At 43.6% G+C, this 27,071-nt stretch overlaps 1 protein-coding gene across 2 annotated transcripts in view; it reads left to right on the plus strand.

Annotated features, from left to right (window-relative positions):
- The window catches only part of KCNC1 (potassium voltage-gated channel subfamily C member 1), a 151,999-nt gene that overhangs the window by 100,106 nt on the left and 24,822 nt on the right, over window positions 1-27,071 (plus strand). The gene's annotated exons all lie outside the window — the stretch shown is intronic.

Consider the following 27,071-nt stretch of genomic DNA (forward strand, 5'->3'; position numbering starts at 1 on the left):
ATGGGGTTTTGGTTAGTAACAATAACTGGAGCTTACTGAAAAAACTTAAAAAACAACAATGAAGAGTTCTGCAGCACCTTAGAGACTAACAAAAAATTTAGATGGTATCATGAGCTTTGGCGCTTATTGGTGTTTCATAGCTCGGCTGGAGTATTAGCTGGAATAACCTTGTTACAAATCATGATTAAGGACCAATTTATTCTCTCTATTGGAACTATGCCTGGGAAGCATGGTTCTGGCACAGTCCCAGGCCCCAGCTCTGCCACAAACTTTCCCTATAAACCTAAACGAACCACTCCGTCTTTGTCACAAAGTTCTCCAGTGGTAAACTGGGTATTAGAATACTTCCCTGCCTTCCAGGAGCGCTTAGAGGATCAATTCGCTACCGGTGAGGCATGCAAATATTTTGGTAATGTGCAGTGTTCCCTCTAAGCTGCGCAGCAGCACAGGTGATTAATCAGCCCAGCCCAATCAGAGGCTCAGGGCTCCGTGCACGGGGCTGACTGATTGGGCGAGGCTGATGAATCACCGGTGAAACTGTGCGGCCCCGCAGCCTAGAGGGAACGCTGGCAAAGTGGACAGTATAAATATCGAGCTAAACGGAGGTCTGGGTTCAGTTCCTGCCAATGTCCTGTGTACCTTTGGACGAGTCACATGGGACTAGATTGTGACATTTGGGTCCAGCTTTGAGAAAAGGCTGGTGCATAAGCCGCCCCACAGTCCTCTGTGGGCTTAGAGACTTAGCTCCAAGACACAGTTCCTTCCCTGACTCATCCTTGCTCAGGAATCGGAGACTATTACTTCACCCCTTTCCAGGAAGTGGTTTTCTCCTGCCTTTGCACTCAGCCAGCTACTCTTGCTGGTAAATTGGGGAGAAAAGAGGAGCCAACTATCCTCCCACAGCTGGACCCCTGCCTACTCTTTCTCATTTGAAAGATCAGGCAGGTAACTGGAGTTGCACTCTGAGCAGGGAGGCAAGGAATGTCTTATTCTTACTCCCCAATACAGCTGAGTAATTGTTGTGACTATCTATCCTTCTCTTGACCTTCAGATCCCCCTTTGTGAAATGGGGATAACAACATCCTCCGCATGTACACACACAATCACTTCATTAACGTTTGGGAGGCATTTCGATACTTCAGTAATAAAGAGCCACGTAGACAGCTAGAAAAATAGCCTCCCTACAGCTAAGGAACAACTATGTTGCAAGCAACTTTCCTGGTACGGTTTTATTTGCAGTATAGAATGGCCTTTCGGGCAAGCAAGTCTAAAGGTTATTTTATTTTTATTTTTTTAAAGTTACATAACTATAAATGGTAAAAAGATCACTACTAGGGTTAGATAAGGCAAACCAAACAAACATGATCGTTTGCATAAGTTGTTGTTGGTCTTATTCATTGAAACTATAAATGCTCTAATTCAGTTTTAAAACACAAAATCAATTGTAAATTTATTTAGACCAATTTAGCAGCTAGCCTGTTGTACATCACTGAGGCTGTATTGATTGTTTGAGATAGAAGTCATTCTCAATCGTATTGATTTAATTCATTAGCAAATTTTTAGCAAAGCCAGCTTTGTGGTCTCTGGCTAAAAGTATGTGAAGCTCTGTTTTAAGTTTGAAAGATTTCAGGAGAATTCATGGTTGGATTCTTTTTTAAGATTTCTCCCAGAATTAAGATTCCAGCCCAGTATTGTTATACATTATCCATTTCACTTTGAAGAACCAGTTTTAAAGATACTAATAGAAAGTAGCTAAGAAATCTTGAAAGAAAACATTTGCTGAAGATGGATATAAGAGTATATAGGTTATCTTAATAGACAGTAAATTGCTTTTCTTATTTACACATTTTGGGTGCCTTAAAATAGCTCAATAATCTATGCATTTTAAATGAACAGATTATCAGTAGGTTTGTCTGACTTTAGAGCAAACCTTATTACTGCACCAGTTACCCTAGTAACTGAATGCAACTCAGTTACCATGGCTACTGCTTTTTAAAACACATTTAGTGATTCCCAGCCCCCCTCCCAAAAAACTGAAGGGAAGAGGAACCTTAGTATTCTGTAGCATTTGTCTTTAGATAAAAATGTCTGTAAAATGCAAATGCTAATATCAGAGGGGAACATTTTAAATATGGGCTTATTTTTTCAGCCCAAAATCTTTAACTTGCTTAGGGCCTGTATTATTAGGAGTCTAAATTCTTCCAAGGCCTCTCTCTCATTGAGAAGTATCTTACTGTACTACTCACAGTAAGGGAGGCAGAATGGGGTCCAAACATGAGCAGTGGGTAAAGGCCCAGCTGAGGAAGATAAGATGAAGCCCACCCCTTCTGCCCAAAGCCCCGCCCCTTCCCCCGAGACCATGCCCCTTCAGCAACCTTCCACCATCCCTAGCCAAGTCCTGACCAACCCCAGCTGAGGGCTGAAGCTGCTGCATGGCAAAGCCCCAGCCCGCCCTAGCCACCAGGGAACCAGTCTGCCATGCAGCATTGACCCAGCCCATCTCATGCAGGTGGAGAGGGTAGGAAGTTTTGGGAAGGCAATGCCCTCCCTTGCCTACATTACCCGCTGTCCATGGATCCAAATCATGTGGTAGTTTTCTCAAGTTTCGTTTCTTTGGGGAGGCAGTATTGTCTGATTGTTAGAACATGGGACTAGGCATCAGAAAACTGTGGTTCTGATGCTGACACTAAATTACTACACACACTGAAGCAAGTCACTTTGGGGCTGATTTTCAAAAGGTCTGGGCACAGGTGTCTGGCCCAAACCACCAGGCCTCACCGCTTACCTGGTGTTCCGGTTTCACCTTACTCAAGAAGCCCAGCAGTGAAAAAGTGAAAGTGAGCCATGTGTGCAGCATGCTATTTTCTACCCTTGCTGGCTCCTGGAAACAAACGACTGGCTTGAATAAAAGTCACTGCTTTCTTATTTTTACTTGGCTTTGCCCCTAATTTCCTGCCCCCTCCTTTTTGTTTGGTGCAACATATAATTAATTCAAGCTTGTTTGCTACCTACACCTCCAGGTACTAAAATATTTCTTCAGTTTAGCCTCTATGCGTGTTTGCTCTGGCCAACAGCTAGTTCTGCAGGATACCCTAAAATCCTGCTGTGGAAAAAATAGCAGAATTGCCCTGTTGATTAGGTTTCCCTTTCCTTGCAGACTTTCCCCCCAGCTTAATGTCCAGGTGAACATCTAGATTTTTCAAGTAGACTTTTCTGGTAAGAGCTGCTCTGAGGTAACGTGGGGTTGCCCTCTGGACCCTTGCTGCCAAGGTAGAGCTGCACCAGCATTAACGGTGCACATTTTTCACAAAATGTTTCAATTTAAGGCCCTTTTAAAAACTATTGGGGGGAAAGATGTAACAAAGGAGCTAGAGGGATGAAGGTGATGAAAATGCTTGTGCTAAATCTAGATCATTAGGGAGCCATAGCGAGCTGGTACGTAAGGGGAGAGATTTTCAAAGGAGACTCAGGCTTTGTCTACACTTGCAATTCAGGGACAAAGCTTGAGGGGCAAAGCTTTTGTCGGTCACAGGTGCTTAATGCCCCCCTCCGTCTCCCCAAACAACAAGCGTTTTGACTCCATAAGTACTAGGTAAAGAGTGCTTTGTCTCCTCATCAGGCCTGTCGATGGGGGAGAGAGGAGTAGCAGCGGTGCCAGTTGGACCCCGTGGCCCTTTAGAATTGCCAGTGGAGCACCACATGGAACACTCCATAGCACTGTGCTGCATGCACCAGCCAGCTCTGAGGTTCGGCCAGGGGTAGGCGCCACAGCCTCCGGGTAGCACTGGGGCAGCCGTGGCCAACCCACAGCTCGCAAACCACATATGGCTCTCCGTTCCCCCCCCCACACAAAAGTGTGGCTCACGAAGCCACTCCTGTGCCCCCCCAAATGGTCCCCTCTTCTCCCCCGCCCTCTGGCTCCCCTGTGCTCCCCAGGTCAGCGATTCAAAATGGAGCCCAGGATGGCGGCTGTCGCCAGGAGCCTGATATGGCCAAAAAGCCTAAGCTTCTTACTCCTTAAAGAGACAGCCTCCAGCAGGGCTCCCCCCCCGCCCGCTTTTTTTTTTTTTTTTTTGCCTAACAATTATGGTGCAGCTTTTCGCATTTTTTCCGCTGCTGTTTTTGCTCTCTATGTTAAATGTGTTGGCCACCAGCCCCAGCCCGCCCCTTCTGCCCAAGGCTTCCCCCCGCCACACATTCTCCAGGTCCTGGCAATCCCATTGGCTTCCCAGCTCCTGGGGGTTGGAGGAGTTTTTGTCAACAAAAGCTGGATGAGAAGAGGGAGAGTCTTTCTCAGCTCCTGGGGAAATCCCAACTCAAATTATTTTGGGTTATGCTACACACACTTGATAAAGAGTCTATTTTCGACAGTAAAAATGGCATCTGTCATGTGCATTTACTGATGACAGACTAAGCAGTAGTAATATTTTATAGTGGCTTATTGTACACCTGCAGGTCAAGTACAGAATGAGATGCAGTGCATATACACACACAACTGAAAGAATTTTAAGAGACTAATATCAGCTAATATACTACAATGAATGAATTAGCATGGATGTATCTATACTGGACAGCATAATAACGGCTCCACTTTTGTTTCCTAAACCCTATAATACTAGCAGCTATTCTCTTTTAATTAAAGTATTAGGCACCTGTACATTTGCTGCTTCCCTGAAATTTACAAAGGCCACAGTGTGGGATGTAATTACTGCCATTCAAACTCCTAGGCAGCCATAGGATTTCTGATAGTACTTAAAATATCAGAAGTAGAGGTAGGAAAATCAACATGGATAAAACAGGAACTAACTGAACTTTGACATCAAACTCAAACAGAATAATATTTGCGGACATATTTAAAGTTGAGGACATCACTGCACTTCATGGGTTTGGTTAGAGATTAAAAAAAGAGGAATTTCTGAACCACCAAGGAGAAGAATTTCTTGGGAGTCAGGGGAGTTTCCAAGTTATTTGAAACTAGGAAACTATCAAAAATCTTGGAAGAAAAGTTAGTCTACTAAGATTCCCAGCTTTGTTTTTAAACTCAACCCAGAAATACCCCAAACAAACCCCATACCATTTGAGATTGATCCATCATACATCAGAATCCTGACTAACTTCATCAAGCTCAATGGCAAAACGATGTTTGTCTTATTCTTCCTGGATAAAAGCAATTATTTCCTTAAAGCTAAGGTCCTCTGTGGTATCAGGAATCTGAGAAGACTTTGTATAATGTGTAGCAGTACATAGCAGTTGCCACTCAGGAGTTTGCAATTATCAGACAGTGGTACCTGAGAAACTGCAGTACAGGCAGTCCCCGAGTTACGCGTATCCGACTTATGTTGGATCTGCAGTTACGAACGGGGCTTTTCTCGCCCTGGAGGACGGGAGCAGCGGGACGCCCAGATGCGCCACGGTCCCGCCGTCCGTGTCCTCTGGGGCGAGAAAAGCTGCTCCACATCTCCCTGGTCTGCTGGGAGCCCCCCCCCCCAGCAGACCAGGAAGATGCGGAGCAAAGTCGCGGAGCACGCGGACAGCGGGACAGCAGACCAGGCTTTTCTCGCCGACTACGCCTGGGGTAGAGCAGCTGGGGTGCTGCTGGGTTGGTCCCGCAGCGCCGCTCCTCGGCGCTACTGGACCAACCCGGCAGCACCCAAGCTGCTCTGCCCCAGGTGTCCCCAAGTCAGCTGCTGCTGAAACTGACCAGCAGCTGACTACAGGAAGCCCGAGGCAGAGTTGCTCTGCTCCGGGCTTCCTGGAATCAGCCGCTGATCAGTTTCAGCAGCGGCTGACTTGGGGACACCTGGGGTAGAGCAGCTGGGGTGCTGCCGGGTTGGTCCCCGCAGCGCTGAGGTGCGGCGCTGCGGGGACCTACCCGGCAGCGCCCCAGCTGCTCTGTCCCAGGCATCCAAATTCAGCCACTGTTGAAACTGATCAGCGGCTAATTCCAGGAAGCCCAGGGCAGAGCAACTCTGCTTCGGGCTTCCTGTAGTCAGCCGCTGGTCCGTTTCAGCAGCGGCTGAATCTGGACGCCAGTTCCGACTTACATACAAATTCAACTTAAGAACAAACCTACAGTCCCTATCTTGTACGTAACCCGGGGACTGCCTGTATCTCACTAGTCCGAGAATGAGAACATACCATCATCTCACAGAAAAAAGAAAACATATCAGGAATTAAAAGAACTTACCTGCTGGAAGAAAGAAAACTGCAGTCAGTTATTAAATGGCCACATCTGACCTGCAGTTGCTTGCTGATACCAAAATATAAAGGGACAAACCCAGAAAGGCATGCTGGGAAAGAAGGTCCTGATCTTCGTAATCTTCTGATTTCCATAAAAGTTTCTACAAGCATGTCAGGCTGATGTGGAGGGAGATGGTAGAGGCTGGATAGTCACAAAGGAAGATAATCATGGAAAGGGTTACTGTTACAGCTTGTGTACCACTACTCTAACATGGGCAGTCTAGGAAGTGACTATGATATGGTCAGTGCTGTGATTTGGGAAATGTTGACACTTTATTAAAAGAAGAATAATTTTGAACTGGACAGAATTGTGTGTGTTATTTTCTTACATAATGAGTGGCAGAGAAGGCATCAGATTTACATAATATAGGGGAGATGAGAAGCTGTAGGTTACAGCACCTGGGAATTAGGGGCATGGGGAAAATATCATAAGGAAAAGTCTCATTGGTTAAAGAAATCTTGCTCAAAGTTTGAGCAGGAGCATCAGCTAGATTCTTGGTCAGTTATGGTTCACAGGAGATACAGAGGCTTAAACCCTGATTTCCTACATATTTTCTCTCTCTCTTAGGCCAGGTCTATACAAGCCCCGGAAGGTCAGCTTAAGGTACACAACTCCAGCTACATAAATAATATAGCTGGTGTAAGACATACCTTAAGCCAAGCTTAGCACTGTCTTCACAGTGGGAGATCTATCGGAGCAAACACTCCCATTGGTTTCCCTTACTTCTCGCAACTGTGAGGAATACCAGCACTGACTGGGAGGCACCCTCAGTATTTTATTTAGTGGGTCTTTACTAGACCCACTAAATCAAACACCGAAAGATCAATTTCTGGCACACAAGTGGAGACATGACCTCAGTTATTATATTGTAATTAAATCACACATGCTCGAGCTCCATTTTGTGAAGTCTGTAGTATTCCACCTGCCTACATATGTGGAAATCCCGACCATCCACCCAGGTTCTTGTGACCAGTAAGGAGGAGGGGACTCCATTCTGTTGGAGGTCTGAGCTCCCCAGTTTCTGCATCTACCTAGACGGGCCTCCCACAGGCTTTGTGGAGTTGCAAATTGAAGCTTCCATAATAAAAGATCAATTCTTGGGAGCCTAGAATAGAGAGAAAGAGATACCTTGTATTTGCCATGGTGGAAGGGGAAACCTTGACAATCTTTGAATGGGAGAAGATGGATGGAAGGAGAGGGGGTAAGAGGGCTATAAGGAGGAAGGAAAGAGCCCTGGAAACAGACTGTAGTGAAAACAAAGGACAAATTAGGGTTGCAGGCAAAGAAGACAGTGATATCACCATGGCAACAGAGAGGGCAAGAGATGTGTTCTTAGAAGTAATAAAAGTGTGAGCTGTAAATAAGACAAGGAGTGCTGGAGGGCAGATTCAGAAAGAGAAGACTCTGAAGGGAGAGACAGCCAGAAACAAAGTTAAATCACAATAGAAAAGGTCCCAACTAAGGAATCCCGGAGAGCAGGGTTTGCAGTCAGGCAGGTTTAAATGCCGTCTGAGTTCCACAAAAATCCAAGAACTCTGTGCAAACATGAAGCTAAGCTGAAACAGTGCATGTCTGGCCAACCCAACCACTTATGAGCTGTGCTGGGACCCTTTGCCTCTCTCTCCCAAGTGCAAAGGAAATGGCAATAGCTTTATACCACCCCATTTCCCGCCAAAAGGTCTCTGTCTCCATCTTGAGCTTGAACTCCCACTAGCAAATCTAGCTACTTCTCTGACTCTAAGAGGTCTTATGGGGAGTGGTAGCAAGCCATCAATAAGTTCTCACCGGGCAAAATGTACCCCTCATCCTCCTGCTAGCACTATATGCTAGAACTACATATTCCAACAGCTCTTGTGCAAATCCCTAAATGCAGATCAATAAATAAATAGATCAGCAAGGGTTAATCTTCCTTCCCTATTACATTTCACAGAAAGGTTTCAGATTTACATTGATAAATTATCTTTCCTTATGTAATAGTAGTCTTCATAGAATCACAGACTACTAGGATTGGAAGAGATCTCGAGAGGTCATCAAGTCCAGTCCCCTGCCCTCATGGCAGAACCAAATACTGTCTAGACTATCCCTGCTAGACATTTATCTAACCTACTCTTAAATAACTCCAGAGATGGAGATTCCACAACCACCCTGGGCAATTTATTCCATTGTTTGACTACCCTGACAGTTAGGAACTTTTTCCTAATGTCCAACCTAAACCTCCCTTGCTGCAGTTTAAGCCCATTGCTTCTTGTTCTATCCTCAGAGGCCAAGATGAACAAGTTTTCTCCCTCCTTCTTATGACACTCTTTTAGATACCTGAAAACTGCTATCATGTCCCCCCTCAATCTTCTCTTTTCCAAACTAAACAAACTCAATTCTTTCAGCCTTCCTTCATAGGTCATGTTCTCTAGACCTTTAATCATTCTTGTTGCTCTTTTCTGGACCCTCTCCAATTTCTCCACATCTTTCTTGAAATGCGGTGCCCAGAATTGGACACAATACTCCAACTGAGGCCTAACCAGTGCAGAGGAGAGTGGAAGAATGACTTCTCGTGTCTTGCTCACAACACACCTGTTAATGCATCCCAGAATCATGTTTGGTTTTTTTGCCACAACATCACGCTGCTGACTCATATTCAGCTTGTGGTCCATTATAACCCCTAGATCCTTTTCTGTCATACTCCTTTCTAGATAGTTGCTTCCCATTCTGTATGTGTGAAACTGGTTGTTCCTTCCTAAGTGGAGCACTTTGCATTTGTCTTTATTAAACTTCATCCTGTTTATCTCAGACCATTTCTCCAATTTGTTCAGATCATTTTGAATTATGACCCTATCCTCCAGATTAGTCGCAACCCCTCCCAGCTTGGTATCATCTGCAAACTTAATAAGCGTACTTTCTATGCCAATATCTAAATCGTTGATGAAGATATTGAAGAGAGGCGGTCTCAAAAAAGACCCCTGCAGAACCCCACTTGTTATACCTTTTCAGCAGGATTGTGAACCATTAATAACTACTCTCTGAGTACGGTTATCCAGCCAGTTATTCACCCACCTTATATTAGCCCCATCTCAGTTGTATTTGCCTAGTTTATTGATAAGAATATCATGCGAGATCATATCAAACGCCTTACTAAAGTCTAGGTATACCACATCCACCACTTCTCCCTTATCCACAAGACTCGTTATCCATGTCCTTTATCCTTATAGTCTGTGTGCTTTCGGATATTTTGGGCCCATCAATTGTATCCCCCTATTTTGCAATCAGAAGCACAGAAAACCAGTAAATGTACTGTGTAACCCTTGGGCCAAATTTTATAAGCATTCTCTTCTGAATAATCCCCTGGGTCCACATTCAGTGGAGTTCCACCAGGGATGAATTTGCCACTTCCCTCATGTGGTTAGCCAGATGAATATGAGGGCAAAGTTTCGTTCCTCTTGAGCAAACTGCACCATGTCATGTATTAGAGTTACTGAATGGATCGCAGGGTTGCTCGTGGCAGCAATCTTTTCAAAAGCTAGAGGAAGAAGCTGGTTGCACAAAGAGGCACCAAAAGGCATTGATTTTACTTGTCCCTCTGCAGAAAAACATCAGTCATCTCAATCAATATGGCAGGCAGATAAAATCCGAGAGAGAAGAAAGAGAAAATATTTCCATTGTTATACCTATTAGGAACTCCATACATCTCACCAGTAATGCATGTTCCTTTATTGGTTTCACAACTAGGTTGGAGATTGGAGGCACTTAGCCACAAAAACTGAGCTGTCGTTTTTCTCATCAGTTGCCCCCAGGAGGGGGGTGGGAAAGAACCCTATAATGGAGGGGCTGTACAGAACTCGCTCTGTGAGTTCACAGTGCAGAGTCTTTGCACACGTTCAGTGAGAGTGTGTGGCTGATAGACCATGATCCTCAGGTGCTTCCAAGCAAAGACTGGGAAATACGCACATTTCCTCGCTGAGGCAGGTGGAGAATGTGAAGAATGGTGCTTTGAGAGCTGCCGTGTGAAGACTGCAGGGACATAATTTTATGAAGTTATTTCATTATTAATATTAGAAAAATAAAGTTCATTAAAGTCACTCAAAACCAGCATAATTAAAGGCCTTTCTCAGGTCGGATTCTGTGTCAACTTGCATGTACCCATCTCATGAGCAGTCCGAGTGCTACAGAATAAGCCTTATTTGCATAGCTATATAATCTTTGCACTATCAGCTCTTTGCCTACTTGTTGTAACAATAAAATGGGTAGCTGATTAAAGGTAGGCTCAGGTCATTCAGAACTATTATAGCATACTTGCCCGTCACTAGGAACTTGAGGGTTATCAGTCACTTTTGCTGCACGTCACAGTGGCTGTCAAACTTCAAAAAGGACTACTCTCTTCTTCTTGATCAAAAGAAGACTTGATCAACTATTTTGGGAAAAGAGGGCCCTGACACAGAGTTGAGCAGTTCTGAGCCCACCCAGTTATATATAAATGCCCACCTGTGATATATACATGTCAGCCCGCCCACTGCAATATTTATTATAGGACTACATTATTGGCTGCTCATAAAATATGAGAAGAGGTAGATGACAAAGCTGTAGTAATAAATGTATTGCTACATTAGGACCAGGGATGGTTTCGTTAGGTAAGGCAAATGATAATATAAATTAGCTAATGTCTAGTGAGTATCGCAGATGTTGTGAAGACTATTACATTCCTGTCCTTCCAAGAAAGCCCTTCATATCCTTGATGGATTTTAATGCTTGTCTCTGCTTACCAATTTTTAATGCTCATGCTTTTAAGAACCCTTATCATGGCTAGCACCCCTTCAGAAAACTCACTTCAGAACTATTTCCCATGCTCTTTGATCAATTTTGTTTCCTTCTCCCTTTTAGAGTCTCTGTCTATCTTGGGTAACTACTGGCATCTGGGATGTTATCTTCCTGCCATTACCTTTAAAAACAGCGTTTGCTATATAGTCGCTCTAGATCCAATAAAGAGATCACAATGCAAAACACTGTAGGACCTACCAAAACCATAACTATAAAAATGGTGAAAGGCACAGTGGTAAAATAAAAAATATTTTTTGCCTGTGAAACACTCATTGCTAGATCATAGACATTTTAGTGCTTGGTAGGTCAAGAATGGTGGCAACAACAATTGTGCAGTGTTTCTGAAGCTAACTCAGCTCAGAAGATAATTTTTGATGCACGAGGGGATGTTCCCATTTACAATAAGTTCATTAACTGTAATAGTAGCATGGGCACCCACAGCCTCCACAGGCCTCTGGGCAAGGTGTGTGTTTGTGGGGGGGAGGCTGGCTCTATGCTCCCAAAAGGAGCGTAACCTCAGTTGGAAGGGGTGGGGCTGGGGCAGCCAGTCTTCAGCATTACCCAGAATGCAGCACTCCTCCTCTTCCCCTCCTCCCCCACCTCCCCAGTCCTTATCACTGCCTGGAGCATGTGGCACAATGATCAGGCGTTGATTTAAAGGAATCAGGGCTCCAGCTGCCACCACTGCCATAGTAACAGCAGCAGCAGCCAGGGCCCCAGATCCCTTTGTACAGAGGGGGCCCCAGAGCTGGCACTTTAAGAAAAACCAAATATCACCAGACTCACTTTCAAAATGCAAGGGTTGGAAGAACTTCACTTATCATGAAATGTTATTTGCCTGTCATCCCTGCTCTTCCAGACAACTGAACTGGCTTCTGTTTCCTAGAGGCAACACAACCCCGCGGTTATAACTGACAAGACAAGGCCTGTCATTTCAGAGACAATAGACTGTTTCCTCTGGTCTTGTTTTTTCCACACCTTTCCAGAGCTAGATTCATCCCTGGACTCATGCATGGCTCAATACAGGGACACACTGGCAGTTTGTGCTTCTTGAATTCAAGAGCTGTAGGAACCAGGGCAGACCCCCCCACAAAACAGGGAGCCCTTGGGCCTTCCCTAACTTGTACCCCAGTTGCATTGACCCAGTGGGCTTTACAAGAGCCAGAATCACCACAGTACAGCAATGCCCTGGCCATGATCCCCTTTTAGTCTGCCCCGACGGCATCTGTCACAGCCCAGAACACTCCTGGTGTCAGCTGTGGTACAGAGGGGTATAGGATTCTCTGATCCATGGTATTTTCCAGAGGAGTCTTGCAGCTGCTTTATAGCCACTTTGCATTGGCCTTCCTGATTCAAAGAGGCCTCAGGACAATGGTGAATTGTACCTCTTGCTTCTATTTCCGTCTTTTCTCTCCTCATTGCATTGTCCTCCAGCACCCACTTTCTTTTCCTCCCTGTGTCTCTCTCTTACTTTCCCCATTGCCAGTCTGTATGTATTAGCCTACAATCTATTTCTTTACATACCCCCCCCCCCTTTCTGAAAGCATGGTGAAAACATCCCTGGGACACATCCTCTCCACCCTGTAACCTTGGTGTTAATCCACCTATGTCAAGTTCTGCTGGCATCCAGCTGCAACCTGTTTTCTTGCAGTGAAATGCCAGCGTGGTGCCCTGCTGACAAAATTCAGATACAAGCAGCCGCCACTGTGACGGAGTAGACAGAGCTGTGCCTGGATTCAGTGCACCACTGTGCTTCAGGAATTGATAAGAAGCCCTGTCACCAGCTGAGTTGCATCAGTCTGACATGCTGGCCCCTTGGTAGCACCAGCAAAGGCAGTCATAATAGCTAGAACCAGTCCGCACCCTGCACCCCCAAACAATCTTGTGTTTGTCAGTGTTGCTTAATCAGTTGAATAATGTAGGGTATAATTAAGGCTAGGAATGTACTATACAAGGAATCCCATGACTTCCTGTTTGTCCTTTAGCTTGTTTTTTTATATATATAAAAGGGTCATGAAGGCTCCTATACTCTTTCCCTGACTGATCATGGCCATGAGTGCATCTATCTAGTCACACCTCAGAGCAGGATTACCAATTGGGTGGGGCAAAAGAGCCATCTGCCCTAAGGCCCAGTGATATAAAAGGGCTCGGGTTTCCAAGCCACCACCACTACTACAGCAACAGCTGGAGCCGTGGGTCCTTTAATCACTACCAGAGCCTCGCATGGCATAGTCTAGGCAGTGCTCAGGGCTGGATGGGGGGAAGCTAGTCCCTAAGCCCTACCCCTTGCCCTGAGGCCCCGCCCCTTTCAGGGGCCTGGAGCCAGCCCTTCCCTACCCTCTTGCCTTGCCCAGGGACCACGAAGTATGTTGCCAGCCTGCCTCAAAGGCAAATGAATAAAATAAAAAGGGCCACTGCTCCAAACAAATGCTGAAAGTGGTTTGATTCACTCAAGATTATGCATACTACAAAGCCATCTGCAGCAGGTCTGCACTGATCTTGCTTGCAGGTTGTACAGTGGACAATAAGACTCTGTAACAAGAATCTCACTGCATGAGGAACACATTTGGGATTAAGGAGAAAATGTGACCATTGGTCTGTGATTGTAAAAGAGGAAATTATTGCAGATTGGAAACATTTATTTTATTTTAAATTAAATAATCAAGCAGCCCAGCATCTATTTAAATAAAATAAAAGTTATTAGCAAGATACCATTACAAGTCTCTACAACATGTTTCTTAAACTTTTTAAGATGAAGGAACACCAAACAATCATTTTTTTATGAGGAACACCAAGGGGAAAAAAATTTTTGTTGAGGAAAAAAAAAGAGAGGCCGGGGAAAAGTTATTGAGCAAAAAAAAATAAAAAGTCACCTGTCCCTTTAAGGATGGCCATTTTGAACTCTGTTGTTCTCTGCGGCACACCTCCAACTGCCTCGTGACACACCAGCACACACTACTCTACAACATCTGAGGGCATAAAGGAAACAGAACTGAAGACCAATAGTTCAGAGGTAGGTCTTGGAAAACAATCATTCACAAGAATGGAAAGAATATTTATTGAGCGGCCGCTTTAAATCATTGTCTTTCTTTTCCACATTGTCTTTACTGACTGAAAGATTTCTGCCCTAATCTCTCATTAACAAAATGGTTTTAGATTTAAAAATACTGCCCTCCCGTTAACTAAACCCAGCTTCAGAACATGAGCTCTACACAAAATATGCATTCAGAGATGTCTGTGTGGCACTTCTTAGGGACAGGAACTGTCACAGCCTGTGTGTATGTGGAGTAGCTAACACCAGGATGCCTGATCTCAGCAAGAGCCTCTAGCTTTTACTGTAATACAAATCATATTAATGTACAAATCTGAACGGCACTGACTGATTGTTTTCATTTTCAATGCTTTATTGCAACGAAACTATACACATAGACATAGAAATGAACATACGTGGGAAATGCCAGAACAGATCAGCTAGTGTCCTGTCATCCAAGGCTGGATGCTCTAGAGAAAGATGTGAATGACGCAGGGTGCACTCAGCTATGCTAAAGGATATCACGAGGGCAAGATGTTTTCATGGGTCTGCCATTAGACCTCCTGCTTATAGCTTTCAGAAGCACATTGCAGTCATAGATTTTCAAAGGTGATTAGTGATGTGGGTGGCCTTGGTTGTTGAGTGCTCCTCCTGACACCATGAAGGAGCTAGTTTTTCAGCACCTTCTGGAAAAACAAGCCCCTTTAAGGTGTCTCAAGCATGTTGTCCAGAATTTGAGGAATCCAAAAATACTTAAGGGAACACTTTAACCTGCCTAGTCACTCAATCATGGATTTAAAGGAAGCCATTCTTCAACAGAAGAGTTTTACCTGCCAAATACTGAGAGAGGACAGAATTGGTATTCATCTACACATGTGGCACTATTTTCCTGGGCTTGAACAAAGACATTAACTGGATGTCGTTTTAGAAAGCCAGTCTCCTCTGCCTTTAACACTGCATTTTTAAACATCAAAAGCTAAGTATGGGAGATGGCCAACACACTTAATTGGCCTCATTAATACTGATCCTACACTTGACAGATACCTTTTTGTTTCCTTTTCTGTTATAAATAACTTATTTTCTGTTATTTCCACTCCAGCTCATCATCTGATGAAGTGAGTTTTATCCATGAAAGCTCATGATACTATGTATTTTTATTAGTCTCTGAGGTGCCACAGGATTACTCATTATTTCCAAAAATACTAGTCATGTATGACAGTCTTGGCCTCTCTTATTGTAATATATCATTTGTATTAGAATCTTACTGTAATATATGATTTGTATTAGAACCATGTTTTGAGGCTCCAACTGAGGGCTCTGCACTTAGTCTTGTGCATGAGAAGCCAATGTTTTATATACCAATTCCCCTCATAAGCCTTTTGGGGATAGCTGATGTATGAACAATATGCAGGTAAATTGCCCACATTGTCATTGGTTTATAAAACATTCAGTCTAAATACATTAAAAGCTATTACAGCTATGACAGCTGTTTATTTTAATTTGTCACAGAGCATCAGCATTATTGTCTGGATACCAACAAGGACTCGTCACATAGAGCAAACCTCAAGACTCAAAAACCAGGCAGCAACGTCAACCTTGCTCATTAGTTTAGAGAGCTCTAAATTTAGGATTAGCCCTCGCTGCATATTTCCAGTGTCTTCTTATTAAGGTTCATTCACAACTGTTTCACATACTGCAGTGTTTCCTCCTACCAAAAACCCCTCAGGGGGATTTCTTTTTAGTGTCGCTGAAGATCAGATCTCATTTTCTTCCTTTTTCTATATTTGTCATGATTTAATTCCTTTTCTCCCTGTGCAGAGCATCCCAAACAGCACCCTGAGTGGGCCATGAAAGCCTCCAACAGCATTGATTCCAGCTCTCCAAAAGACTCATGGCACCATCATGCTTTGCCATGACTGGAGCTGGGATTGAGAAGGAACTCTGTCAAGTCCCTTGTGTCTCTTGCTAAGGGCTGTTATATACTACAGGGCAAAGATGATCTATGTTACACAATTCCAGGTACATTAGTAGCATGACTCAAGTCGATGCAGCTTAGATCGATTTACCACAGCATCCATATCATGCTGGGTCGATGGGAAAAACTCTCCCATCGACTCCCCTTACTCTTTTTGTTCCAGTGGAAGAACGGGGTCAATGGGAGAGCAATTGGCCGTCAAATTAGTGGGTCCAGGAGTTGATTTATCAGGTCTTACTAGATCAGCTTGATTGCCCCCGATGGAATGGTTGCCATAGAATCAATCTACCTGGTCATGGAGACAAGCCTGTTAGATTGTGCTTGTAGCCACCCATCAGCAAGTGGTGGTACATAAGCCATGTCAGCCAAACCATCCTATACTGTAGAATCACAATTCCTCTCCTCCCTTGGACAGCTAAAAGAAACAGTATATTACCACACCTCCTTTACAGTGTTTAGCTCAGGCCTGGCAAAATATAGTCCGTGGGCCGGACCGAGCCTGACAAGCCACCAGATCTGGCCCATGGATGTTGCAGGGAGCTCCTGGCAAGCTCCTCTGCTAGCCTCACTCCACCCACAGACCACTCAGAAAAGCATCTGCTGGGCCCTGTTTCTCTTTCAAAACTATGAGCCTGAGGGGTAGGGGGAAGGCTTCAGGCGTTGCCCCCTGTCCCCAGCAAAATCCCATTGGCCTGTTTCTGGCCAGAAACCGGCCAGTGGGAGCTGCCTGTTTGACTAACAGGCAGCATATGAAGCACCACCTCTCCTCCCCTCCGGCTCCTAGTTAGTCACACATGCACATAGCCCTGAAGCCTGCGTGGGGGCGGGGCAGGCTGCCTGCCAGTCTGAGAAACTGCTGGGCTGCTGGCTGGGAGTCACACAGGTAAGTTTCCTGGCCAGAGCCTGCCTCTGGCACCCCAACCACTCCCTTCCCCAATCCTCTCCTGCCTCCTTTCTTCTCCACCCCTAGTCTGAGCAGTGAGGAACAAAGTCTCTGCTATTCCAGAGGTGGGCAATCATTTTCACAGGGGAGCCACTTAATGAATTTTGCTACGTGGTCGCAGGCCGGCTTTACCCCCTGGGGAGGAAGGGGAAGGGCAGAGGACTAGCCTCCTCCCCCCGCCCTGAGTTATCTGGGGCCAGAGGTTTTCAATTAAAAACACAGTAAAGAGTTCACCACTCCTAGCCCTGCCACTACCATGTTGCCTGGCAGCTATTCAGGGTTGCTGCAGCTATTTAAAAGCCTCACAGCTCTGGTCTCTGCTATGATAGCACTGCAACCATGAGCCATTTAAATAGGATCCTTCTGCCTGAGCCACTGCCTGGAAATTTAGTGGCATGGGCAGCAGAATATGAATAGAAAATGGCCAGATGCAGTCTGTGGGCTGGATCAAAGTGTTAGGTGGGCTGGATCCAGCCTCTGGGTTGCATCTTGCCCAGCCCTGCCTATTCCTCACCTCTCCCTGCACACCCTTCCTCCTCATCAGAAGTGGGTGCTTACTCCTGCTCAGCCAGACACACGATGCACAGTACCCTCCACTTGGTACTAGACTGGGGCTCTTACCACCTGTCCAGGCACACGGTCCAAGTCATACTCTCACCCGGAAGGAGCAAAAAAGGCATAGTGCACAGATTCTCTGCATTTCCTATGGCACTGCTGTCAGCATGGAGCACAGCTCTGCAAACTCAGTGGCTTCAGAGGCACATGGAAATACTCTCCTCTCTGTAGGCCAGTGACCCTTCTCTTTCTCAAGTTCTAATGCACCCAGAAACTCATCTAGTGTGACTCACTCAAAGACACACAGTTTCCCCTGGCTGCATGTTATAAATAACCAGGAGACACCATGAATTTAGCTGATTTTGATGCAAAACCAAAAGAAATAAAACTCGCTTCTAAACTGGAGCAAAGCTCTCAGCGAATGGGTCTGGGTTTCATGATTGTGATAAAACCCAGGGCCAGGCCGGTGTGTTTAGCCATGAATAGTCTAGTGAGGCACCCCCTTCTTTAGCCCAATGATTGTGCAAAACCTGCTTTGCTCTTCTCATAGGGTACGTCTAGACTACAGGCTTTTGTCGACAGAAGTTTTGTCAACAGATACTGTCGACAAAGCTTCTGTCGACAAAGAGCGTCTAGACTACATTCAGGTCTGTCGACAAAGCAAGCCGCTTTGTCAACATGGTAGTGTAAACGCAAAGGACAGTTTACATGCAATAACACCTTCTGTTGACAGAACTCTGAGAAAATGAGGTTTACCAGCGTCGACAAAACTGCTGAGTTCTGTCGACGTTATGTCGACAGAACTCAGCAGTAGTGTAGACGCAGGTATAGTTTTGTCGACAAAAGTCCACTTTTGTCGACAAAACTCTGTAGTCTAGACACACCCATAGAGTAAAGAAGTGGTGATGAGAAAGGGAGAAAAAGCAGGACTTTCTCAGAGGATAAAATAGGAGCCAAAATAAAGGGGATGAGTCAAGTTCTTGACAAGCTTCACTAATAATGGTACTACCACTAATCAGTGCAACAGAACTCAGAGTGGATAACTTAATAATCATAATTTTAAAAAAAGATACAGCACCTATTGGATCTGGCATTTTGAAAAATACAACATTGCCACACTGGACATGCAGTATCTTGTCAGATACTTCAGAGGCAGATGCAAGAAACCTCTAGGGGATGGCTAGGGAATAAACTGCCCTCAAGGAAATTTCTTCTTAGCCCCACCAATTGCTGGCTGGCTTATGCCCTGAAGCATGTAGGTGTATACACTTTTCCCAGCTAATATATTTATATTACATTGGATGTTGCTGTCTAAATAATGTTTTTATAGACAGTGTCATCTGAATATTTACAGCCCTACTGACAGACACAATTCATAGACAGAGATGGGAATCTTGCCATTTCCCCTTCATGCCTCCACCTCTTGTGTATTCTTCCCCAAAGACCCCAAAATCAAGCTAACCAACACATCTGGCTAAAGAAGTCAGGATGGCTGCCTCTCTCTGAAACCGATCCATGCTATGATAGGAATTATGCTAGCAGGTTTGCTAGCTGGCAATGGGAAATGTGCCTTTCCTCCCACACCCTTCTATCTCTGAAGTGTTCACAACATCAACCAGCCTAGGGAGCTAGCAACAACGTTTGAGACCTGAACTCACATTCCCAATGTGGCAAGGCACCATGTTGCCATTCAACCATAAGACTGAGCTTGTCCTAATCAAAACAAATGATGGAAGACTGATCAATTGATCCTCCCTTGCTTGGGAATCAGAAAAGTCAGCTCCAGTGCTGGACTTCTTGATCATTTTCCTTGTGTAATCCTGGGCTAGTATCATACACACCAGTCTTCCAATTTTAATGAAGTTTTTTCATGTCCCAAGAGTCACCATACCAACACACATATCCTCTAGCTGCACATTAGGGTTTGCACTCAAGGGACACATTCAGTGCGGATTTTGGGGGGTATGTCAACATAGAATTTAGAAATAACAAACATTTCCCGCAGTTGAATGTACATTTTTTCACATGCTGCTTTACGTCTGATTGCTACTTTCCCTAAAGCAGTTAGAGAAAACTCCTGAAATCCATATTATATTTTTTCAGTGTTACATAAACATTGCATCCATTAGTTCCTACAGGAGTAGTGGTTCTCGTATCCTCCAGCTAGAGCTTTGTCTATTTGAAAGCATGGTTCTTTGTTAGATCTCAGCTGAATAACATAAATTTGAACCGCCCTGTGACTGAAATACTGTGCTCACTGAAGTGAGTGGCTGTATTGATCGCCTCAATGGAAAGAAAGAAAGAAAGAAAGAAAGAAAGAAAGAAAGAAAGAAAGAAAGAAAGAAAGAAAGAAAGAAAGAAAGAAAGAAAGAAAGAAAGAAAGAAAGAAAGAAAGAAAGAAAGAAAGAAAGAAAGAAAGAAAGAAGCTAATTGCTACTGGCCTGTGCACTCCTCACAGAACAGGACTTGGCTAGAATACTAGGTCATGCTTTTATATAATTCACACCTCCAAGAGCAAGACTGGACTTTTTTCCCTTTAAGTATTACCAGCTTCTTAATAAGCACTGCGTGCAAAGAAACTCCAAGCTATTTTTATTCTGCTATTTCTTAATGCAACTATATCCCCACAGCACAGATTGCTTTTCAACAGGATCCTTGCTTTCACTCACTTTTTACAGTCACAGCCCCTATTCAACCAGGTAATTAAGCACATATCTAGCTGTAAGTATATGAATGGGCACGTTGACTTCAGTGTAACTTGAGATTTCAGTGGGACTATTTTCCCACTTAAAAGCTTCACAGGGGTAGCTGAGTTAGTCTGTAACTGGAAAAACTCATTTTTTACGTTTTCCCACTTAAAATTAAGCACAAGCTTCAGTGCCTTTCTGAAGTGAGGTCCAAATCATAAACAGAGTCATGGAAACCATTTTTACACACCTCAAAGCAACTAAGGTGTTTTTTTTTCCTGTTTTTCTTACAACCCCAAATTTGGCCCTAGTGGGCCAAAATGTTTGCCAGTATGTGAAAGCTGAGGTGCTGTGACTAGCTGATGGTCATACAGCAAGTCAGTGGCAGAGCTAGAAATAGAGTCCTGGTCTCTTGAGTCACAGTCCAGTGCACTTATTCACTACCCTGCACTGTGTTTCTGACCTAATATGACCTATCCTGCTGAGTGAATTCTACTGAATAATAAAGTTGCTATTTTAAAATAATAAAAGTAAAGATTTCTTGCCTGCCAGACTGGAACTACTGCAGATTATTAATGTTGCCAGAAGCCATTTCCAGCACTAGCAAGTCACACCCACCATATGGTATTGCCTAGTCAAACACTCTGATTTTCTTTTCTTAATGAGCCTGTATGAAGAGGATTACTAGTATTCATTTCACTGGATTTTCATTCTCTCACCATGCTGAGTAGAGAGATGCGGTGCCCATTGGTCACGAGAACGTAACTATGGTTCTCTGTTGCCTCCCACCTTTTGTTGTCCTTGCCAGCTATGCAAAACAAAGCATACTATTCTGATTTGGGTAGCATTTTACACACTATTTGCACTGGCATAAATGACGGGGCAAGATGCACGGCAATGAAGAGTCAGGCTCTTTGGGAGAGAGTGCTTTTTTTTTTAAATCAAGAGGCCATATAAATAATACTGTGATGAACTCTTTAAAGGGCCAGCAGAAAGCTCTTTTTGAACTTCTCCTAAAATAGCTCCCTCAGACTATTTGCATCACAATTCTGGGCCCGCTATAATCTGTGATTTTGCAGAACTATCATTTCCCCCCCCCTCAAAAAGTCAACATTTTGCATTATTTACATATTAATGCAAATTTCTCTTTGAAGGTCTCCTCTGAATCCGCCCACCCCTTCTGCCCAACTACAGTTTAGGATAATCAGATTTTACTCTCTTGGGTATCAGAGCAGCGGCAGCATTGTCAGTGTCAGCAGGAATCCTTCATATGTGGCAAGTGTCAAAGCAGATACAAGAGCTTTGATCACTTTCTGACACTGTAGGTACTTGCTTTAATTACTGAAAAAATTAGCTGTTGTGGCATAACTCAAGGGCATGTGACATAATTAGACAGAAGTCCCATTTTTCTGCCCTAGCTTGTTTAGAGACAGTGAGGAAGAGTTATTCTACCATAATATGGAAAGATAAAAAATTAGGGCCAGTAAATATCAAAAGATAAACTCACAGGATGGGCCATAGGTGAGGATTTATCTGTGTATAACAGATTATAGCATGATTTTCAAAGGTGTTGAGTATATGTAGCTTCCACTGGCTTCAGTGTGACTTACTGGGGCTCAGCATTTCTGAAAATAAGGTCACGGTAGTATCAGAGACCAGATGAGAACTGCTGATAGCCTTTGTGGTGGGAGGGAAATGTGGGGTTTCCTTGTGGTTCCTCTGACAGCATTGAATACTGCTTCATGTAAGACAATGCTGCATTGCATTTGGGGAGATTGGGTTGTGTTTATACTGTGCTAAGTATAGTTTATAGATAGTACTTAATGAATGTGAACAAATTAAAAGAAGACAATAGGTTTTTTTTCCTTCTGATTTCTGCCATTTTTGCATCTGTCACAGACTTGCCAGCTACTGCACCAGGGCTTCTAAAAATCTATCTCTCCGCATATACAGGTGATAAATGTCATCAGTCACAGGTGCTGGTAATAGGAGTTTTCAGGCCTGATTGTCATTTACACCAGAGTCCCATTAGACCCCCTCACCCTTGTCCCTGGAAGCGTCAAGGGGCCTACATTGTATAAAGGAGTCTGATTGTCACTGAGAACCAAGCCCATCCTGTTCAGGATCTGTCTGTCCAAACGGCTGTTCTGCATACAATCCCTATCGCCTATACACGTGTGCTATTGTAGTCCAAAACGTGAACCACAGAAGAGAAGGATGCTCTTTAAAAAACAATCTGATTTCAAAGCAACTAACTACCCACAAGAATGAGATCATTCATGAGTATTTTCCAAGACACTGGTCCTAGGATAGTCTTGTTGGCGATGCTATGAGACAATAACTATTACAATATTCAGTGATAATCAATTGGAGGGAATGGGGGCTGATCATCATGTTTTCCCTGCAGGATTTTATGGGCCTTTTGTGAAGACCGAAAACATTGAGACCCTAATTCCAATCCAGCAAAGAACTCAGGCTTGGGCATAATTTAAGCAGGAGCGTAAATCCACTCATACTGAAGTGTGTTGCGTTTTGCCAAACAAGGCTGGTCGAAAACAGATGCTTAATTTACAGCACATGCTCCAGGGCCCCGCTGAATAATGGGCTGAGGAGTGTTGGTTCTATCAGGAAGCAATGACATGCATTTGCAGGAACTAATAGCGGGAGACATTACCGGTGTCACATTATCTCCCAACAACATTGCTAGTGGGTGTCACTGCAGCAGCTTCACATGCCCTGTCAGATTTGGTGGGTTTTTTTCTCTTTACTACAACAAAGCCTCACTTCTAATGACTCTTGCTATGCAAGGAGGTCATGCTGAAGGTTACTCTGTGCAGCAAACACTTGCTCATGGAAGCTACTCGAGCACATCCAGAGGTGCGCTGAATTTTAAGTCAGTTTGAAGGGTCTCCTTCGTGAGCCTTTTACAAAGCACAATGGCTTTATTTTAATAAAAATGGATAGTGCGCGGTACCTGTCTCTGCTTTAGAAACATGTGCATCTGCTTCCAGTATTACAGCTGTGTCGGCATTCCTGTCAGGAGCTCTTTTTCTTCTTGGTCTGTAACTCAGAGTTAAAAATTTGCTCAAGACTGAAATGTAGCAGCTGGGATCTGAGTCCAGGGTAAATATTTTCCTGATTTCTTTCTGAAGAGTGGAGTGGGTTGTTTGTTTCAATCCTACCTAGGCCTATAAGATGCTCTGCTATATTTATATATGTTAGTGTTAAAAATACTGTACTGCAAATCTCAGCTTGTGTGCACTTACAAGAGTCTGAGACTTATTTTTCCTGGGAGTATTCTGATGGCAAAGCCAGAAAAGTAAACACCAAAGTATTTGCAGTGCTTTTGCCTTTTTATTTAGAACAGTGTTTCTTAAACTTTTTAAGACCGAGGAACATAAACAATAATTTTTATGAAGAACACCAAGGATTATTTGTTGAGAAAAAAAAAGGTTGGGGGGAAAGAGTCGGAGGTGGGAGGGGGGAAGTTATTGGGGAAAAAAGGGTGGGGGAAAGTTATTCAGAAAAAAAAAGGGTAGCCTGCCTCTTTAAGGGCAGCCATTTTGAATTCTGTTGTTCTCCACAGCACACCTCTGACTGCCTCACGGCACACGGTTTAAGAAACAGTGATCTAAGATCTCAAAAAACTTTCCTTGGAGGCAATTAACTCATTATCTTAACCCTTTTGCAGATGGACAAAGGAAGGCAAAGAGAACTTATCTTAGCCAAAGTCATACCCATTTATAGCAAAGGCAGAAATAGACACCAACAAGTCCTGAATCCCAGTTCTTTCCTCTAACCTTTAGATCACTAGCTTCAGGGGGAACCGAGTTAGTCTGTTACAGAGAAAAACAACAAATGGTCTGGTGCACTTTATAGACTAACAAAACATGTAGATGGTATCATGAGCTTTCGTGGGCACAGCCCACATCTACATGTTTTGTTAGTCTATAAAGTGCTACCAGACCATTTGTTGTTCTTTAGATCACTCTTCCTCCCGATAGCAAACAACAGTCCTGGAACTTATTTTCAGCTGTTAAGATAGTTTCTTAAATAACATCTTATATAATACCTTTTCAGTGAGTGGAAGCAATCAGTAAGAAACACGGAACCACAGATGACTACTTTCAGTTCTTATAGACTTAATGGGACTATGACAAGAAAACAGGGGTAAGATATTCGGGTGCCAGGAGAGGAATTACAGGACACCGATCGAAGCTACATCTACACTGCAGCGTTATTTTGGAATACCAGAGGTATCCCGAAATAGCTATTTTTCATCTTTTGAGCACACCCATTATTTTGAAATATAATGGGCTCACTATTCCCTGTAAACCACATTCCACAAGGAGTAAGGAACATTGCGGAATAGTGATTTTTTAAAAATAAGTGCTGTGTAGACAGGGCCTAATTTTGAAATAAGCTATTTTGAATCGGTCTCAAAATAAGCTATGCAATTTTCGTTGCTCAAATTGTGTGGCTTATTTTGAGCTACAGGTGCAGTGTAGATGCAATTCTAAGTTCCAGTCCTAGTTCTACCACAGCGTTCCTGTGTGATCCATGGCAAATTGTTTAGCCTCTCTGTGCCTTGGTTCTCTGACTGAAAATTTCGGGGCTAATCTGTTTGGATTATAAAGTCCTGGCCATGTGTCAGTTTGGGCACCAAGAACAAAGGGAGCGTCTCAGTGCCACCATAATACACTAATGATAATTTGATAAAGAAGGGGCTGGACCAAATTGTTTTGGCACCAGGACTAATGTCAATGACTATGGGCCGACCCTGATCTCGTCTACAGCAGAATTAGGTCTCCTGTTTTTGGAGTGCAGAAAAGCCGCATACAAGCCAACTTGGCCCACACCCCAAATAATTCAATTTGCTCTCTGTACCAAGAAGTACACTGAGAGACAAGTCAAATATTTGCTTTTCACTTTGTTTACAAACCGTGAAGGTCAAAATATAATTTTGTACTAGCTACACACTAAAAGAACACAATAGAAACTTCCTGACTGTAAGAGAACCTTGTAGCATGAGACAGATACTATTTTTAACAGGTATATATGCCTTTAGTAGCTATTTCATAGAATCATAGAAGATTAGGATTGGAAGAGACCAGTGTTCCCAATAAGCTGTGCGCTTGAGTGGCCACCCTGTAGAGATTCAAATGTCACACAACTGATTAGCAGAATGCCCACAGCTAGCTGCAGACAGCAGCATGTTTCCACTGGTGGTACACATCCACACATGCTTCTGTGAACATAAAATTTATTCCACACACAATGGAAAAATTAGAGAGAACATTGAAATAGACCTCAGTCCAAATCCCTGCTCAAAGCAGGACCAACCTAACTAAATTTCTTTTAGTTGACCCCATGGTATTGACTAGTTATTATATAAGTAAAACAAGCCAACCCTTTTGAACTCCTAGTTTGATTACACTGCTTGATAAAAGTAATACGAGGACATTAGAGTTTCTCTGGGTAGATCTTTAATTGATACTGTTGCATATTTCCTTTAGGCTCAGCTGAAAGTGTCCTGTGTGTCTTCCTCGGTCAAGGGATCACTACATATTGATACCTTAAACTGAGGAAGACAGATCTTAAGGGTGAAGATCAAAGAAATGCTTCCATTACTGACATTCAAAGAACATTATTAGATGCATGCAGATTGTTGGTGGGGGAGGGAAAAGTTGTTTTCTTTTTTATTCATTTAATTGGTACATTAAAATGTCTTCTGGGGATTAGGCAGAGAAAGTGGAGTTATTGAGAGCTGTACATTTTGGTTCTCATCCTCTACTCACTTACATTGGCATAAATCAGGAGTAAATCCAGTGATAAAGTTGGGGGAAGTGAAAACAAATGTAGATCAAATAAGTATTCAGAATTTCCTGTGGCCTTGGGAGGATGCTCCTACCTTCACTGTGACATGATTAAACAAGAAAGAATGTGACAGCGTGGGGGAAAAAAAACCTGATTTTTGAATGCATGCTCAGATTCTGATGGGAAACAACAGAATGGACCAGATTCTTAGCCAATGTAAATGGATGCCACTCCACCGGAACCAATAGAACTGCGCCAATTCATACCAGCTGAGGATCTGGTCCTATATTTCTCTCTCTTTCTGAGGCAAGTTTGGGAAAGGGGGCTGAGGAGCTTGACTGTGAAGAATCTTACAATAGTAGATGTTAGTGACACCTGTGGCTTGTTCTCTGCATGTTTTGCTGGGTCTGGTGAGGCGGTGACTCCTTTACACAAATGGACCTTTGCTGCCCATCATTCTGTGATACCAAATGGTGCCCTCTAGCTGCAGAGGCCACCATTAATGCCAACATTTACCATCAGCTATGACACAGTGAAATCGGGAACATCACAATGTTCCTTAAACTTAGAACAGGAAATAATCATTACACCTCAGAGCAAAGATGTTAATTGCATTGATTGTTAATAAGCGTTGACTTCTTTAGGGCAGCCACTGTACATCTTGCATTTCACAGGGCGTGGATTCTGAGAGCTAGTGTGTCTTTTCCATCAGTCGCTTCAGCAAGCACTGAGACCCAGTTCACAAAGGAATCCCTATTTAGGGCTTAACTTTAAGTGCCATTGAAGTCCATGAGACTTTAGAGCATGCTTAAATGTAAGCACATCTTAAATAATTTAAGGAAACAGAACCTGGGGGACTGATTGTCTTTGCAGCTGAAGTGTAATGACTTAAATCTATAGGCAGAAATCACTACCGCTGGTAACACCTTCAGCAGTAATAATCCAACAGCTTTCTGTGTGTTTTTCAGAAACAAATCTCATGTACTTTATCTACCATTTAATATTTCTCTTGTAAT

This window comes from Pelodiscus sinensis, chromosome 4 (genome assembly GCF_049634645.1).
Source record: "Pelodiscus sinensis isolate JC-2024 chromosome 4, ASM4963464v1, whole genome shotgun sequence".
Lineage (NCBI taxonomy): Eukaryota > Metazoa > Chordata > Testudines > Trionychidae > Pelodiscus > Pelodiscus sinensis.